Source organism: Solea solea, chromosome 3 (assembly GCF_958295425.1).
Source record: "Solea solea chromosome 3, fSolSol10.1, whole genome shotgun sequence".
Taxonomy (NCBI): domain Eukaryota; kingdom Metazoa; phylum Chordata; class Actinopteri; order Pleuronectiformes; family Soleidae; genus Solea; species Solea solea.
In genome coordinates this window covers 28,335,662-28,351,713 of record NC_081136.1, presented here as the reverse complement: position 1 = coordinate 28,351,713, position 16,052 = coordinate 28,335,662, and the positions used below count along the sequence as shown (strand labels likewise).

Here is a 16,052-nt window from a genome sequence, read left to right as displayed (position 1 = left end):
TTGGATCTTTCCTCTCATTTGTGACCTTTTGAGTGTCCACAAGCCAACCCGCAGTGCACAACGCCGCAGTCCGTAAGCCCGGACCTGTGTGATCCCACCAAGCCGAGTCTCATTTAATTTGTTTAGTGTGAGCTATTGACAGCCAGCTTAAACCCACTCTCCTGCTCCGCTCTTGTTCCAGAGATGTCCTGGATCAGACAAGGGGGCACAGGTGAATTTGTTGAAACTGACATTTTCTGCAGTAGTAGTGTTCTTCTTCTTCTCCCTCCTTCTTCTCCCCTCTTTTTTTTTTTTTTTTTTTTGAGGTTCAGTGAACTGAGAGAAAATGACATTTAATTACAGGAGAGCAGTCACGCAGTTCGGCTAATTATGATCCCGGGAGTTCAGTCATCACATCTAATTAACTTTCATGAAAGCTTAATGCAGCACCATACATAGCTAGACGCTGCATGTGCCATACTTCAGGAATATTGACGACACTTTGACAACTTATATATATGTATATATATATATGTATATATTGTATATATTATGTTTTTAACCTTGTATTTAACCTTTGTTTTTTTTGTTTTGGATGCTTGTTTTATTTATGGAACCATAAAAGATATTCATAACTGATTTAACCCTGCATTATGCTTAAATGGAAATGAATATAATCAATCACGTGGACGGTGGTGGCAATTCATAGCCATATTGATTGTTAAAAGCACGCCGCATAGTTGATTCACATTCATTATGACACTCTCAGAGGACAATCAATTCATTATTATGCTTGCCCTTGACTACATTGTTAGTGTGCTTACTGGGGCATAATCCTGGAAGTGCATGTGTGCAGTCATTGACACTGTCATTTTTCATACATTTAGTCAAGACCTACTTCTGATTTTGTACAGTGGTGAGCTGTTTTAATATGATCTCATCTCCTGATATATCCTGATATAGGTTATTTTATGTGTGGAATCTTTGCAGATGTGAAGTTGCCATAGCAGCCATTATCTCAGTCCATCTTTGTGAGTCATTACCATATAATCTGCTTTGGACGAAAACCTTCTTGCCGTGCCTGAGTTTGGGGTTTCCTTTTGAGCAGTGTCTAGTGGTATTTTGAGTCTGTTGTTGGGACCGGTGGAATTTGCAAAGTTGAGTTTTCTGGTCCCTTACCTTGGCTTAGTTCAGTTTAGTAGTAGCACTGCTAGCGTTGGTAGCTGATGCAGCAGTCGTCACTTTCCATGGGGGAAAATTCTCTCAAAGGACGTAGACGTAACTACAAAAACAACATGGGAAACTCTTCATTTGAAGGGAAACATCCTCAAATTTCAACTTGCGCTAAAGCAATGACCAGCAGTTTGTTCAGTGGTGGAAAAACCCTGGATTTAAACATTTACTGGTTGTTACATTCATATTGTTATTAAATTATTAACATTTGACAATATGACCTTATTGTGGTACCCTGCAAATAAGTGATGGACATTATATCACTCAGGACACCATGTAGACAATCGAAATGGAATCATGGCATAAAACCAATGACCAAAGTTTAAAAAAATCTGCGCTAAAAGAGAATAAAAAAGGATTGAATATCGAATCAAGGATTTGGAGAATCATGACACCCCTAATCAGCATAAGCAAGGATTTCCCCTTCAGTATGTATTGTATTTTATTTATTTTTTTCTTACATAGTTCAAAGCCAATCTGATGCAAAGCCACCACACATGACCTCTACTCTGAGATCCCCCCTTTTGTAGCCATTTGTTTTCGACCAAATTGAGTGCACGTGTGTCCTGCCTCCTGCTTTGTATGCTGATGTTGTTGATGGGATGCGTGTCTCTCCGAGACCTGGGATCGCACTACAGCAGCAGCGAGAGTGCTAATTGGTAGCTTGAAATCCCCTCAGTGTAGCCTGAGCTCTGTAAAGGTCATCTACCCTCATAAAATGGAGTGCTCATTGTTTTTTTTTTCTTCCCTCCTCTGTTTTTTTTATTAACTGGGTTGACAGACTTGGCCCTAAAAATCAAATAAATAATTTTACATGGCGATATTGTTGCCCGTGGCCCTTTCGGGGGAAAAAAACTCCATCAAAGGTTAGTTTTTAGTTACTTTTGTTCGGCTCTATGTTAATAGTCTAAGCACAAGGTGCAAATGCATTTGTGGCGTGTTCATATCCAGACAGTCCGTAACAGCAGAACAAGCTATGCTTCTGTGTAGTTTGTTGTGCCGAGTCTCTTGTGTGCCCTGGCTGGAACATGAAATAAACCAATCAGAGTGCCTTTTTTTTCCCAATTCTTTTTAAAAGTGCACTTGTACTTTCTTGGCATGGACCTGTTGCCAGGCAACCAGGGAAGAGATTGAGAGGTTTCTGTCACACATAACATACTCTTTGGTGAGCTATAGACATTTAACTTTGGTTCAGGCACTGCACTTTCTATGAACTGCTCTCTACTTAATTATGTGTGAGCTTTTTGTGTTGTATTGTCTGTCACCTTCCCTTTAAATAAATATGAAATAAATGAAGATATAGCTTCATATTCAATAAACAAATATGAATGATGCTGTATATGTTGATTATGTATTTAAAGGAATTGGCGATAACATGGTATGATTTTACAGTGGTGGTGATACACTATCCGTTGCACTATTTAGTTTATGATATATATATATATATATATATATATATATATATATATATATATATATATATATATATATATATATATGATGTATGCGCTCATAGACATTAATTGGTAAAAGAACAAAGCAGAACATTTCTGGACTATTTCAATCAGGGCAAATTAAACTTTTCAGTCAGTAAATTAAAAATAAATAAATTAAGCTACATGATATCAAGTAAAAGCATCCGAGCTGACAAACAGCAGTGCCTAAAGCCAGCACATGGAAGCCTTGTTTACGTTTTTAATCAATGATCTATCCGACAGATTTGATCAAAGTTATGCTGTGGTCCAGTGCAAGAGGACAACTGAGCATCTGGCACACGCCGGGCAGGGTGTTTAAATCCGGACTGTCCGGCCTAAATCCAGACACCCTGGATGCACGTACATTACGCTAGCGCAATAATGTAGCAGCAGTGTGCCTCTTTACTGCTTTGTTGCTTTGCTGCTAAAGTTCCTCTATTATTGTGTGTGCCACTCATTAACTTTTACTAGTTGTCACCAAAAGAACGAACAAATACAAAAAAACGAAACCAAACTATAATCTGCAATGATTATCAGCACATTAAGATTTTGACATAGCATCCTCACGGACACCAGCAGAAGAGTGTGGAGAAACATCCTATGTTTGCTGTAAAGCAAACATGACCACGGCCTATCTGTTAGACCTGCGACGTTATAATGATGACACAACAATGCCGAGCACAAAGTTGTGATTTAGCGTCACACTTACCGGGAGCCCTCTAATTCCAGGTCCCTGTCTCTCTCTCTCAGCAGAGATGTGAAAAATGTCCGTGGCCTGCCATAATGCTGCAAACATCAGCGAACCCCACAAGGAGGATTAATGCGTCGTCTGGCTTTTATTATGTTGTCCTGTCGTCCTTCGCGGGCCGGCCATTCATCCTTGTAAGATGTCCATATCTGCTCTCAGTGTGGCCGCATACGTGTTTGCTTAACCCCCCTCCCCCCCCCTCCTGTGTGTGTGTGTCCCTATGCATGTGTTACGCATGTATGAAAGTGCTTTGCTGTGTGCCTGTGTGAGATTTTAAACCCTTATTCCCAAAGGAAAGGGGTGAAATCACTTGTCCAGTTGCGGGCTTTCCACGACCATGTCTGACTTGTCTTATCAATCTATCGATGTGGCACCTGTGCAGCTGGTTGCGCTTGGAGACCTATGCGATACGCGGCCCGGGCCCCACTGCGGAGGAATACTAATGGGGATGCAGATAGCTTTCAGTTTGGCCACCTCAGCAGACATTGATCCCCCTGCGGACTTCCATGGTGGTGACAGATGGACTGTCACCTCTGAATGAGGAGATATTGGGACACGTCCCCTCACATCTGCCTCAGCGGGGTTCAGTCACCGACTCTGTCCTGTTCGGCTCTGTACGTGCCGCTTCATCCGTCCGTCCTTTCTCTCTTTGTGTGTCTCTGCCCAGCTCTATTCCTCCTTTTTTTTGTTCTCTCCTCCCTGCAGCCTCATAGGTAGAGACTCCATCAGATAGCCCGCGAGGTGGCAGGTTGAATCTCGTGCAGCTGCCAAGTCATTTACAGACGCCGAAACCCGGGCGCCTATTTTGAGATGCTCCCGGAGATTAAACGCTTTAAGTCACCAGAGGGAACATTTTCAACTAAAAATAACTCCACTGTCTTTTTCGTTTTAATTAAGAAAGCGCAGGAGGTGTTGTTCGTCTGTGCTGGTCAAGCAGCGAGTCCTCTGTCTGTCGGAGTGATAGAGGTTCAGAGTGTGAGTTGGTTCTGTGGTAAAACAATTGACAGAAGGGAATCTGTAACTATTTGTAGTTAAGGATAAATTTGACATATGCATCTTCACATAAATGGAAAAATTGAGATCTGAAGCACACGTTCATGAATAACTTCACAGTAAATGCAGCTTGGCATTTGTGTAAAGATTGAAATACTGTATTTAGTCCCCACACAAATACTTGCACAAAGAAATGGCATCATCCTCAGGCACCTGATGAGCATTTCCCCCCCCTGAAATCTCAACGCCACTTCATCACCAATTCCCAATTTATCAGCTACTGGTACCTGGTAGATATTGAGGGGAGCAAAAATGCAAATGACTGGGAGGGAAAGGCCAGATTTAATCTTTAGGTTTATTCTAATTAAAAGTGATTTACTTTGCCTGCCATTCCCTGAGAGGGAAGCTTAATGTCCTGTTCTCAGAGGAGACGCCATCTTCTAACTCAATTAGGTATGAGAAGATGCACTTGGGTAAAGTTTACGGTAGGTGGAAGAGCTTTATGAGCATGCGGTGAGAACCGCCGATGCGTATATGGACAGGTTGGAGGAGGAGTCGGGGGTTAAGGACGGTCCATATTTGAGAAAACCTTGACCTTGAGAAGTGCAACTTCATCCTGTACGTATACAAAATGTTTCCTTAGTGAACATGTTGAAGGTGTCGAATCTGCGTGCAGACGTTACACTCGGCTGCACCTGGTGAGGGCTCATGTCATTCATGGCTGTCATCGACGTGTTGGATGAGTAGGAATGTTCAGGAGAACTCTGTGAGGAAAAGAAGAGCACTCTGGCCCATTCATCTTCCCACAAGTAATCAAAGGAAACAAATGTTTCTTTGGTTGATACTTAATTGAAATTTTTTTCTTTAATTCACATTTGAATGGATGCTTCCAAGTGCTCTCAATAGATTTGTTCATAAGAGCTTTTTTTTTTTTAATTACACATCACTCGTACATAAAAGTATAAAACCCAATGAAATCTTTTTTTGTTATTAGTATTATTGATGTTTTACACTCTCATTGTTCAATCATCATATCATTACCAGTTTCGAGCACTTGCATGAAATGTTTTGAGCTCTTACGGCGATGAGTTTGAACGCAATTCAAATGTAATCAAATATAGGCTTAAAAAGTAGACGCCCATAAATTGAGGTGACGGCGCACAGCTCTTCGGGATTGCTCGTCCATCACGCTCCTTGTGAATTGCTAATAGATTGGGTGACATGAGCATTTCCTGCGTGGGGTCCCTCACCATTTACCGCTGTCACCCCTCCCTCCCGCTCCTCTCATCACCACCACCACTTAGTGAATAAAGGTCAGGCAATCAGGCATCTGGAAGGACAGCTAATTTGTCATCCCTCGACAAACGTGTCAGCGTCCGATCTTGTCCACAGGGCTTGAGACCGCAACAAGCCGTAAAGGTTAAGAGATTCAAAGAACGCTAACCCCCCCTCCTCCTCTCTCCTTCCCTCTCCTGCTCGCCCTGTTTCCATTTCAACAAGCAACATGCGACGGAGCAGAAAATTCAATTTTGGATGCGATACTGTGAGCGCCATGTGGTTTCTTGGCTGTAACTCTTCAGATTCTTTAGGCACGCCGTCCGCCCTGCTCAGTTAAACTGCAAAGAAGCCTCCCGGATCGAGACGTCGCTGCTGTCTCGTACGTGTTCTCAGCTAATGCAGCATTTCACTGAGCTGATGACTGTTTTTTTTTTTTCCTCCTCTACGGTGAAAAGTCAGAAGGCTGGCTGTTCACAATTAAGAATTAAACATGATTCACTTGATTCACTCTGGCAGTAAAACAAACGGAGTGAACTGAGATTTCTTTTCCAATTTTAGAAAAAAAAAAAAAAATCACACCATTTAAAATTTGGATTTGTTCAAATAGAGTCACCTCAAGCGATCTGTCAACCTAAGCAGGGCCCATGTGATTATAGAGGCATTACAAGCCATCGCTATCGTCCCTGAGTGCATCCTAATAGCCTGTTTACTGAGGCCATTTACAGCCACAGGTGTGTGTCCCTCCCTCATTCCCAAGAGTGTAAGTGACAGAGCGCTGGAGAGAGAGAGAGAGAATGAAGTAAAGGCGTAAATGAGTGACTTTGATCAGGTGACTTCACCGGGCTTCTGTGTGTGTGTGTTAGGCTGACAGTTGCATTTCAGGCAGCCTTAATGTTCATCATTGCCTCGCAAAGGTTGCACACGGACACATGCCCGAGCAATTAGGTTACAACTTTTAAGTCTGTGGGGGGGTCTTTGAAAAAAACGATGGTAGACCACAGACACTTTTAATCCTGAGATTTAGGGAGGAGATTTTGGGATCTCACAGAAACGCATGTTATTTAAAGTGACTTCAGAATATAAACAGACATGGAGGCAGACTTTCAGCATCGTCGGTTAATAGCTGTTGTGTGCACGCGAGCAATGTTTTGTGCTGAGAGACGCGAACAACTGTGGGTGAAGTCGTGGCTGAGACGACGAAATCAACTTGGCTTGTACAAGTTATGGTTCTACACAGAAGGACGCAACATCCGTTTCCCGCTCAACACGCTCTCATTGGTTATTGTGGGGTTCTGCACACGCCCATTATGTTAAATACTAGGAATGGGAATCACAGGGTACCTCACGATACGATACATGGTCCACGATACCAATAATATCACGATACAATGATCCTGTGACCATCAATATATTGCAAGACAATCGTATAGCGGTACTGTCTGTCAAATTGAAGGAAGAACAAATTGTCCATGAAAAGTTAGATAAAGTGCATATGTATTGAATGTGGAGAGGGCATCTCTTAACGTAGCTTTCTCCACCATGATCCCACTGTAAACTTGCTCTTCTTCGGCCAGGTAACCACCCAAGTTTCCCCTCATTCATTTGAGCAGCGCCACCACAGGGAGACATGAGGTAGTGGCACCCTGCGAGCGAAACTGGCAGCGACTGTTTACTTTATTATTAAAATATCGATATTTTCCCTGGCGTATCAATGATCGCATCGCATGAGGAAGTGCAGGACATCGATATATCACCAAATCGATACTCTGACTCAGCCCTACCACATTATACCATATTGAAATGGACATAGTCTTCAGTGGGAGCGAATGAGTAGGTTGATACATAGACCCAGATTTGTTCTCAGCATGCCATTGAACTAATTCCAAGCTTGTGGCTGATGAAATCTAAAGGCAACGGTGTCTAACAAAGTCATCACAAATACAGTTTGAGACAGCAGTTTTGTATTGTATGGCATTCAACATGAGGGTTGGCAGATAAGTTTTGCAGTTACATGGACTACTTGGCCAAGAAGCAAGCAGTCTGAAGCTAGTTGTACTTAAAAACTAACTGGTTGTTTACACTGTTAGTTAATCTCCTCTTTGAGTCTCCTGTTCCCCCCAAAATCGTTTACTTTCTCTTTATGCTCTGCTCACACTCCCGCTCCCTCTGATTCATATAGGCTGCCGCTAATAGAGCGCACTGCCATTAAGCTGCACAATGAAGCGCCGCCGTTATATCTCTGGACGCTGTCGTGTATGCATGCCAAACGTGTCGTTGGCAGTCGGAGACGTGCAGAAATATATACCTGCCTGCCTCTCAGGAACAGACGAGCGGGGTACTTTGTGTATCTGCCCGAAATCTATAGATAGCCGATGCACCATGGGGAGTGCCTCAGTTGCACGCCACTGCTCAGAGATAATGTGACTGCAGGCTCTACAGCAAGGTGAGGGAGGCGGGGGGGGGCCGGGGGGGGGGGCGTTGAGCCGAGCAGTGAGAGAAAAGGCGGAAAATAAATAAAGAAAAAGAGTGGCGAGTGGAATCGACAGGAAGGTTGGATGTCATGCTGAGAAAGCGTCACATTCATGTGTGAATCCCAATCAGGCACAATCTGCTTCAGTGTGAGTGTGTGTGAGTGTGCGAGTGTGCGGCACAAATGTGTATTTTGTATTGGTCTAAAATTAAAGCTGTTGCGCAGTCATGGCTGCGTTTCATTATGTGTTAGTACATTAAAGGCATCCAGCAGGGAGTTGATGAAACAGTGTTGGAAGGGGTTCCTGGAAATGTTTGCATCTGCAGCAACCGAGGGAGGTAGCGCTCTCCCTCACGTCTCCCGTCTGTATCAGAAAAAGTGTTAGCGTGTTAACAAACTGAAACCAAGTAAAATGCAGTTACATGAACAGATTAGAGCTGCAACTAACGATTATTTTCATAATCGATTAATCTGTCGATTATCTTCTTGATTAATCGTTTGGTCCATAAAATATCAGAAAACCTTAAAAAAATGTTGATCGGTGTTCGTCAAAACTGGACATGATGTTTTCAAATGTCTTGTTTTGTCCACAAACCAAAATGATTCACTTTTAATAATTTCTTTGTTATCCAAAGCAAAGACATTAAGAAATACTCACATTTAAGAAGCTTAAACAATCGGAAATCTTGTTTTAATGATGAAAAAAGCTTGAAACTGGTTAATCAATTATCAAAATAGTTGTCGATTAATTTAGTAATCGATTAATAATCAATTAATCAATTAATTGTTTCAGCTCTTGAACAGATTAGGTGACATTTTAAACAGAAGAGCTGCTTAAGAAGTGGTCAGCATGCTTTTAAAGAAGGTATGAAAATGCAGTGTCTGGCTAAAAAATAAATTTTTTAAAGCCTGTATAAGTGACCTATGAACACACCCCCCCAGGATGTCCCTATAAGGAGTTGTGTGTTACCTGGTTAAGCTCTAAAACAATTAAAAGTAATAAAATTGAACACAACCGTGTAAAACACAGATTTATAAAACTGTAATCTTCCTCGGTTTAGACAACTCCCTATTTAAATGCTTCATTGCTCTTCATTGGACACTAAAAATGTTTCCTAGAACAATTTACACATAGTGAAGGCCATGCATTGTAATGGCATGACCAGATTTACTTTGAACTTAACCAGGAGTCAAATTGTATTGCTTAACGTTTAAGTATAATCAATGCCAAATAGATCGTCAAATAAGTTTCACGAAATGTTAATTAAGCTCCGTACAAATCTCTCTCTCTCTGTTTCTCAGTATTGTGGTGTTTAGATGTTGTGTCGCCCAGTGAAATTGCTGCACTGCACACAGGAAGTGATTAATTTTAATTGGAGACAGATTGAGGGAACGGCAACATTGTGCTACTAAAGAGGGCTGCTGTTAGAGTTTGAAAAACATCATTTAAAAAGAAAAAAAAAGTGCTCAGAGAAAGTTTCAGAAGGGAATTGTATGAGTTGTTTAGCATTTGATGGCATAAATGCTTCTTTTTCCCTGCAGTGTCATTGTATACACACACTGTACCTCAATCAGCCCTGATAGTGTTTATTACAGAGCCCGTTTCAAGATGGATGCAGCGTGTAATACAAATAATGCCTTTATGAGAATAAAGTTGTAATATCATGAGAATCAAGTCACAATATTATGAGAATTAAGTCCTAATCATTTCAGAATAAAGTCTTAATCTTTTGAGAGATGAGGAATGCCATACCATTTTGTGAAGTTCTATTTTGGTTTGGACTTCACAAATAAGGAAATATATAATCATTTGGCACATCGGCACTACACTATCATTAGCGTCAGGACTTTTTGCCCTGATTGTGTCAGAAACTGAGTCTGTTTCAAGGAAATAATCACACAGATTTGGAGGAAATCATCTCTTTTGTGAAGGAGGAAATGGCTGGTAGTGGACGACTGCAGGCTACAGCTGGTTACATCTGCGTTCTGTTGCCCCATTAATAATAATAATAATAATAATAATAATAATAATAAAATTAATATTTAAAAATTTTTTTAATTAAATATTATGACTTATTCTCTTTATGTTACAACTTTATTCTTTTTCTCTTCCGTTTGGCCCTAATACGCAAATACAAAAATCACAAAAGTTATGGAGCGCACCTTGAATAAGAACTTATTACATGTTACAATTTAATTTACAATATTTGGAGCTGCTACAGTCCAGGTAGTTTTTGTTTTTTTGCCTTAAATGACCAATTTTAATATAAATGTTCATTTGTGTTGCTTAACTTTAGTTTGACCATCATCACTATTGTCATTATTATTACAAAGCACCAGTGGTGAATGGAGGTGCTTGTGTTCTGTTTGTGGTGATACTAGTAGTGAAACTATGGTCACTGAGACAAACAATTTACATTTGGTTTGTGCAGGTTTTCAGGGCGCTCGTTCAGCTGCAGTGATCTTATCCATGTGTGGATTATCAAAACCAGTTTCTAAATTTCTTGGAAACACACAGGTGAATCCTCTCGACACTGTGTGTGGGTTTTGTGTTGCGAACATTGCTTGTGCAAACAAGTGTAGCTGTTGGAAGGGAAGCTTTAGTGACTGTGAAATGGTGACTAATACGGGGTAAAGAAGCATGGCCTTTTGATCTAAGCATTGAATAAAGCTGACTGTGCCTGCCTCGGTGCCCCTTAGGCCTCATTGTCAGCCTGCCAGAATGTCATCCTTTTCCCATCACTGTTTATAAAACTGTGGAATACATCATGCAAATAATCAGCCTGGAAACAAACACAAGCACTCCTTTCCCCCAAAGGAAGACGCAGCCATCTCTAATGAGCAGGGGAAAAAAATTGGAATATTCATACCTCCCTTTCTTCTGCAGAAACGATTGAGTGATTCCCTTCTCTTCTGCTTCTTCTCTTTCTCTCTCGCTCTCTTTCTGGGTCTCTGTCATTCGCCGGTCTTTGTCTCTTCCCTCTCACCTCCGCGTCTTCTTTTTCGTCGATACCTTGTTTTCCCCGAAATGTATAGCGATAAACACAACCAGCCAGCCGACGCTTTCACACAACGCGCCCCACATTAAAGCCGTAAAATTCTGCCAGAGAGGAGACGTTTGTTTGCGGGAGAAACAGTAATGAAAGCAGAAGAAGACAATATTATGAGCAGGAAGTCAGAAATATTTAAAAGAATGAAGTAAAATGACTCGGGGGGGGGGGGGGGGGGAATCTCCGACTAGAAAGATTAACTGGCTTCCCACCACATAATGGATTTATTTGTTGAGTTGTTTTCAATGCCTTATTGCACTCAGACGACGGGACTTCTACATAATCATATTCAAAATGCTCCTCTTGCTATTTTTGGATTTAAAACTGAATTTTAATCACTATAGAGGAGGTTTGGGGAGAAAAAATAAACCACATATGTTCAGAGTAAATTACATGATCTTTATTAGAAAAAAAAAACAACAGCCTGATGTGAACAGTGCTGTGTCTGAACGCTGACCCCCAGACTGCAGACGTTACTTTGCACCGCCAGACGTGTGACCCCCGTGACTGAGATGAAGAAAAATTGTGAGGCTGTGAAGGGAGAAGATGAACAGCAGGATGCACCACAAGGCCAGGGACGGATGATGCAGGAGGAGAGGGATGCTATGTCTCTCTTGACCACCTGTTGAGAGTGACCTAGAATAAGAGAAAAATTGCCTCCTCTATAGGAAGAAAGTTTCTTTTTCTCAGTGCAGAAAGTTCTCTCTCTTTGCATTTCAGCCTTCAACTTAAAAATCCCCCAAAGAAAACCAGTTACCTGTGGCCACTGGATTAACCGTGATCAGGGTTTTTATTGTTCGTAGTAATTAAGCGATTATTGAGAATAATTATTTAATTATTCGTTTAGAAAAACCTAAGTCAGTTAATTGGTAATTAACTAGCCAATCCGGGCCACCACCCCAGGGAAAAACAATCGTAGTTTGCCTTTAAATCAGTTTACAAAATTATGCAAAATATCCCGACAGATATTTCAATTAAACAAGGTTGAAGAAGCAAATTCACACACTTGGCTTTCTTAACCAATGCTTGTCACCATGCACATGCACACTAGTTATTGTAAAACACTGTAAGAACTCAAAATAACACAATTTAGAATTGAATATTTATCATTAACAACTGTTATTTACCAATGGCCCACAGCAAACTGTGTCAGTGAGTGTGTAAATTGTTAATACACTATTTTAACATGCCGTAAATTGCAAATTACTGCCAGATATTGGAAGTTTTTCTGGAAAAATGGGCAAAAACACTTACCCACTTACTCCTTTTTATGGTTAAAATAAACAAAAAAAGTCCAGTTTTGTTAATTTATCTGCTAGAACAGGAGAACAATGAAGACAAATGGCAAGTAGCCTAATGTACTAAGTATTTTATAGAATAAATGAGCAGTATAGTATAGCACAACTTTGTCGCCTACTCGTGTAAAAGATGTTTGTGTGTACGTGGATAACTGAATTATACTAATTACAATGAACAAATTGTTTACCATTCGCGACAAATTTTTGTCAAATGCTACCTTTGCTCGGGAGCTCGTAGTTTCAAAATTATCTCCCAATTTCATGTGCATTTTGCACGTCTAGAATGTATATTTACCGTAATTTCCGAGAGCATTTGAAGGCAGCATGACACCCCTCTTGTCTCTTGCTGTCCCCTCATTATCACAGCCAGCTCACTTGTGTCCTTCCTCCATTTCATGATTTTTTTTTTTTTTGTTTTTTAACACACCTGCTTTCAAATGCCCAGCATGCATCTCTCATTACAACTTCAGCAAACACTTCACCTGCAGCCTCCTCCACAGGTCTGCTGTCTTATTTAGGGGATTTAGCTGATTCCCTTAGCCAAGAAGGACCTGGTGACTGTAACACGAGAATAAGGAGCTTAGCTCACTCAAATAATTAGTAACTCGAGTGTGTGCGGTTTGGGACCAACAATATTCACCACAGACGAGAAATATGAGAGGGCTGTTTAGGGGAACAGATTGAGATTCATTGTATTGTATTTTCTTCTTTATTTACGTGGTCAATTAAATATTTGCAGCGGTACAGTGGCAATCGTACAACTGTTCATACCTTAAATTACGTCCTATGAATTGTGACATCATGTCATCATCTGTGAAAACAAAATGAAGTTGTTAACGAGTCGGTAGGTGCCAAGGGAATCAAATCCGTACTCGTGCTGCCGTAACATGAAATAAAATCAGATTTAATCTTGGCGTTTTGAATGTTGTGGCAGTGGCTACACATAAATTAACGTAAGACACACAATCAGGGAAATGTTTGGAGGGTTCAGACCTGCACTTATTAGTGGGGTGTGCATGTGAACGGATCACTCGGATCTGGATGACATTACAAATTTGATGAGATTCTTAATACTTAATACTTCACCGATTTGCATTTAGCTTTGTATTACTAGAATAGGGGTAGTATTTTTGAAAAATTGTAGATATAAAATGTAGATATTTCTCAATTCAGGGGAAACTGAGATTGGGAAGCAACATTTCTCAAAGTGTGGTCGACCCCTTGTGGTCCACAAAGTGACAATCAAGTAACATTGAAAAGGCACATGTTGCTTGTTGCCTTTGAGAGACGATGCTGATACCATAGGCTTTTAATTAAGCTCAACTATTCCCTTTCTTAATCACAGGACTCTCACGTTGCTGCAACGGTTTCTCTATTTTAATATTTTATGTGTAACACTCACCTTGACTAGTGACACAAACTCTTCGCCCGAGCTGATTGTGTGGATATAAAGATAATGTGAACATGGACACTGATACATGAACATAATCAAGTGTTTTTGCATCAGAGATCTTACCCCTTTGAGCAATTAGTTCAAATTGTTCATTTGGAATCTTAATTACCTAACCTGCGTCACACTGACTCATTTGGATTATTTAAGTACAAAGACGCGGCATAAGATGAAATGTATTCATCCCATAAGTGCATCATACGGAGATATATATATACAGCAGTGAACATTATTCCTCTGAGTTGTGGGGGTTTGCACCTCAGCACTAGTGTCTGGGAGGACACAGGGTAAACTAATGTACTGTATTTATTAACACCCACAGTGAAGAACAGCATTGTTGACACTGCTGAATATGGAGACGATCAAATTATCTCTCTTGGGGGTTCTAAATAGTTGATTTGAATAGCAGAAGGTAATTTCAATAGCTAAAAACATTTGAAAATCTAATGAGCTTGAATTATCATTGATGGAATGTTGGATAGGACGGTGTGGTGGTGAATAAAACCCAATTTTTTTTTTTCATACTAACACTGATAGAAGTCGAGTATGTGCCACAGTCGCTCATGAATTATCAGCGTTCTGCAATGCAATCGTTCAGAAAAACACATTTAAACAGCCACTCGCTGCTTAATGTGCTTTCATATTTGCTAATAAAATACCGAGCAAATAGATGAGTTTGTTATAAAAGCACCAGAGTGTCCATCAGTCTATCTGCAATCAATCTTTCCTTTGCCACTCTTTTACAGTGATGATGGTTTTTCCTTTACATAAGAACCTGCAGCTTCTGACTGGTGGACACTGTGTAGATACAAAGGATAAGACGGACGGAACTGCCTTTGTACATTTCCCCTTTAAACAGTCCCAATCACTTGTCATGGTATTAAAGTCTCGGTCAATTGAAGTAATCTCATTAATTAAAGGGGACTGGCTCAGGTGGTTTGACCTCCCCCTTTCATGGTTGGGCCAGGTCAGTTTAATTAAGATGAATGTTCTCCCAAGAATTCTATTCCAGTTGCAAATGCTCCCCTTGAGGATTATAAAGTCAATTTATTCCCAGATATAAATAAGCTTTTTTCCAAACGTATTTGGTGCAGGAAAAGGTGTTTTGAATTCAAGACTTTTCAGGTTATTATGAAAACCGTTTACCATTGCATTAAAACTTACAGATCTGGAACTAAAAATTCTACTATTTCACACATGATTAGAACACTTTACTACACATCTATTTAGTATTCCCTAAAACTGAAGTGGGAGCTAATAAAAATGTGACCTGAGGGCACAAATTAGGAATGACTGTATGTATAACTACATAATTGTAGTTGATTATCTTCAGTGTAGTGTAAACTTTGAGGGGAGATATTATTACCTGCAGGGCTGGAGCTGTGGCTGCTCCAGGTTAACACCCTTACTTCCATAGATAGAGGATGAACAGGTGGACACTCGGGTTGATCTGGAAGAGTCTGAGCGTTTATGTCTCTCAAAAGGCTCGGAACACAACACATATTCACCCCACTTCATAGTGACTAATGCTAACTCGCCGGCTTCTCTCTCTTCACACACACATACACAGTGCTGCTCGCTCACTCGCTCTCTCTCTTAAAGGGGCAGCTGCATTCTTACAAAAGCAGTTTATACAAATTCATCTTGCGAGCCGGATTGGACCTTCTGGTGGGCCGGTTCTGGCCCGCGGGCCGCACGTTTGACACCACTGTTTTAGATGTTTCCCTGTTCCAACACACCTGATTCAAATAGTCAGCTTGTCAACAAGTTCGGAAAAAAGCCTGGCGATGAGGCATTTATTTCGTGTGTCTGAAACTACAGTTACTAAACATGCAGGGATTCAGAAACAATGACTTAGACATCTTGACTCTTACTTGATTCAGTCTTACTACCTGTGAAATAACTCCACTTCCATGTCAAATCTAAATGAGCACAAAGAAAAACCTGGAAAAATGTTGTGGGATTCTTTGGGAGGAAATGTACACCGTCTACATTTTCAACATATTTCAGTGCTGGTATGAGTGCGGTATTTGTGGGGAAGTAAATAATTATCTTTTTAACAACGTAAAACTTCACAT

General features: G+C 40.6%; 1 long non-coding RNA gene across 2 annotated transcripts in view; it reads left to right on the top strand.

The window, feature by feature from the left end:
* Positions 1 to 16,052, top strand: part of LOC131457012 (uncharacterized) — a 128,409-nt gene that overhangs the window by 66,109 nt on the left and 46,248 nt on the right. The gene's annotated exons all lie outside the window — the stretch shown is intronic.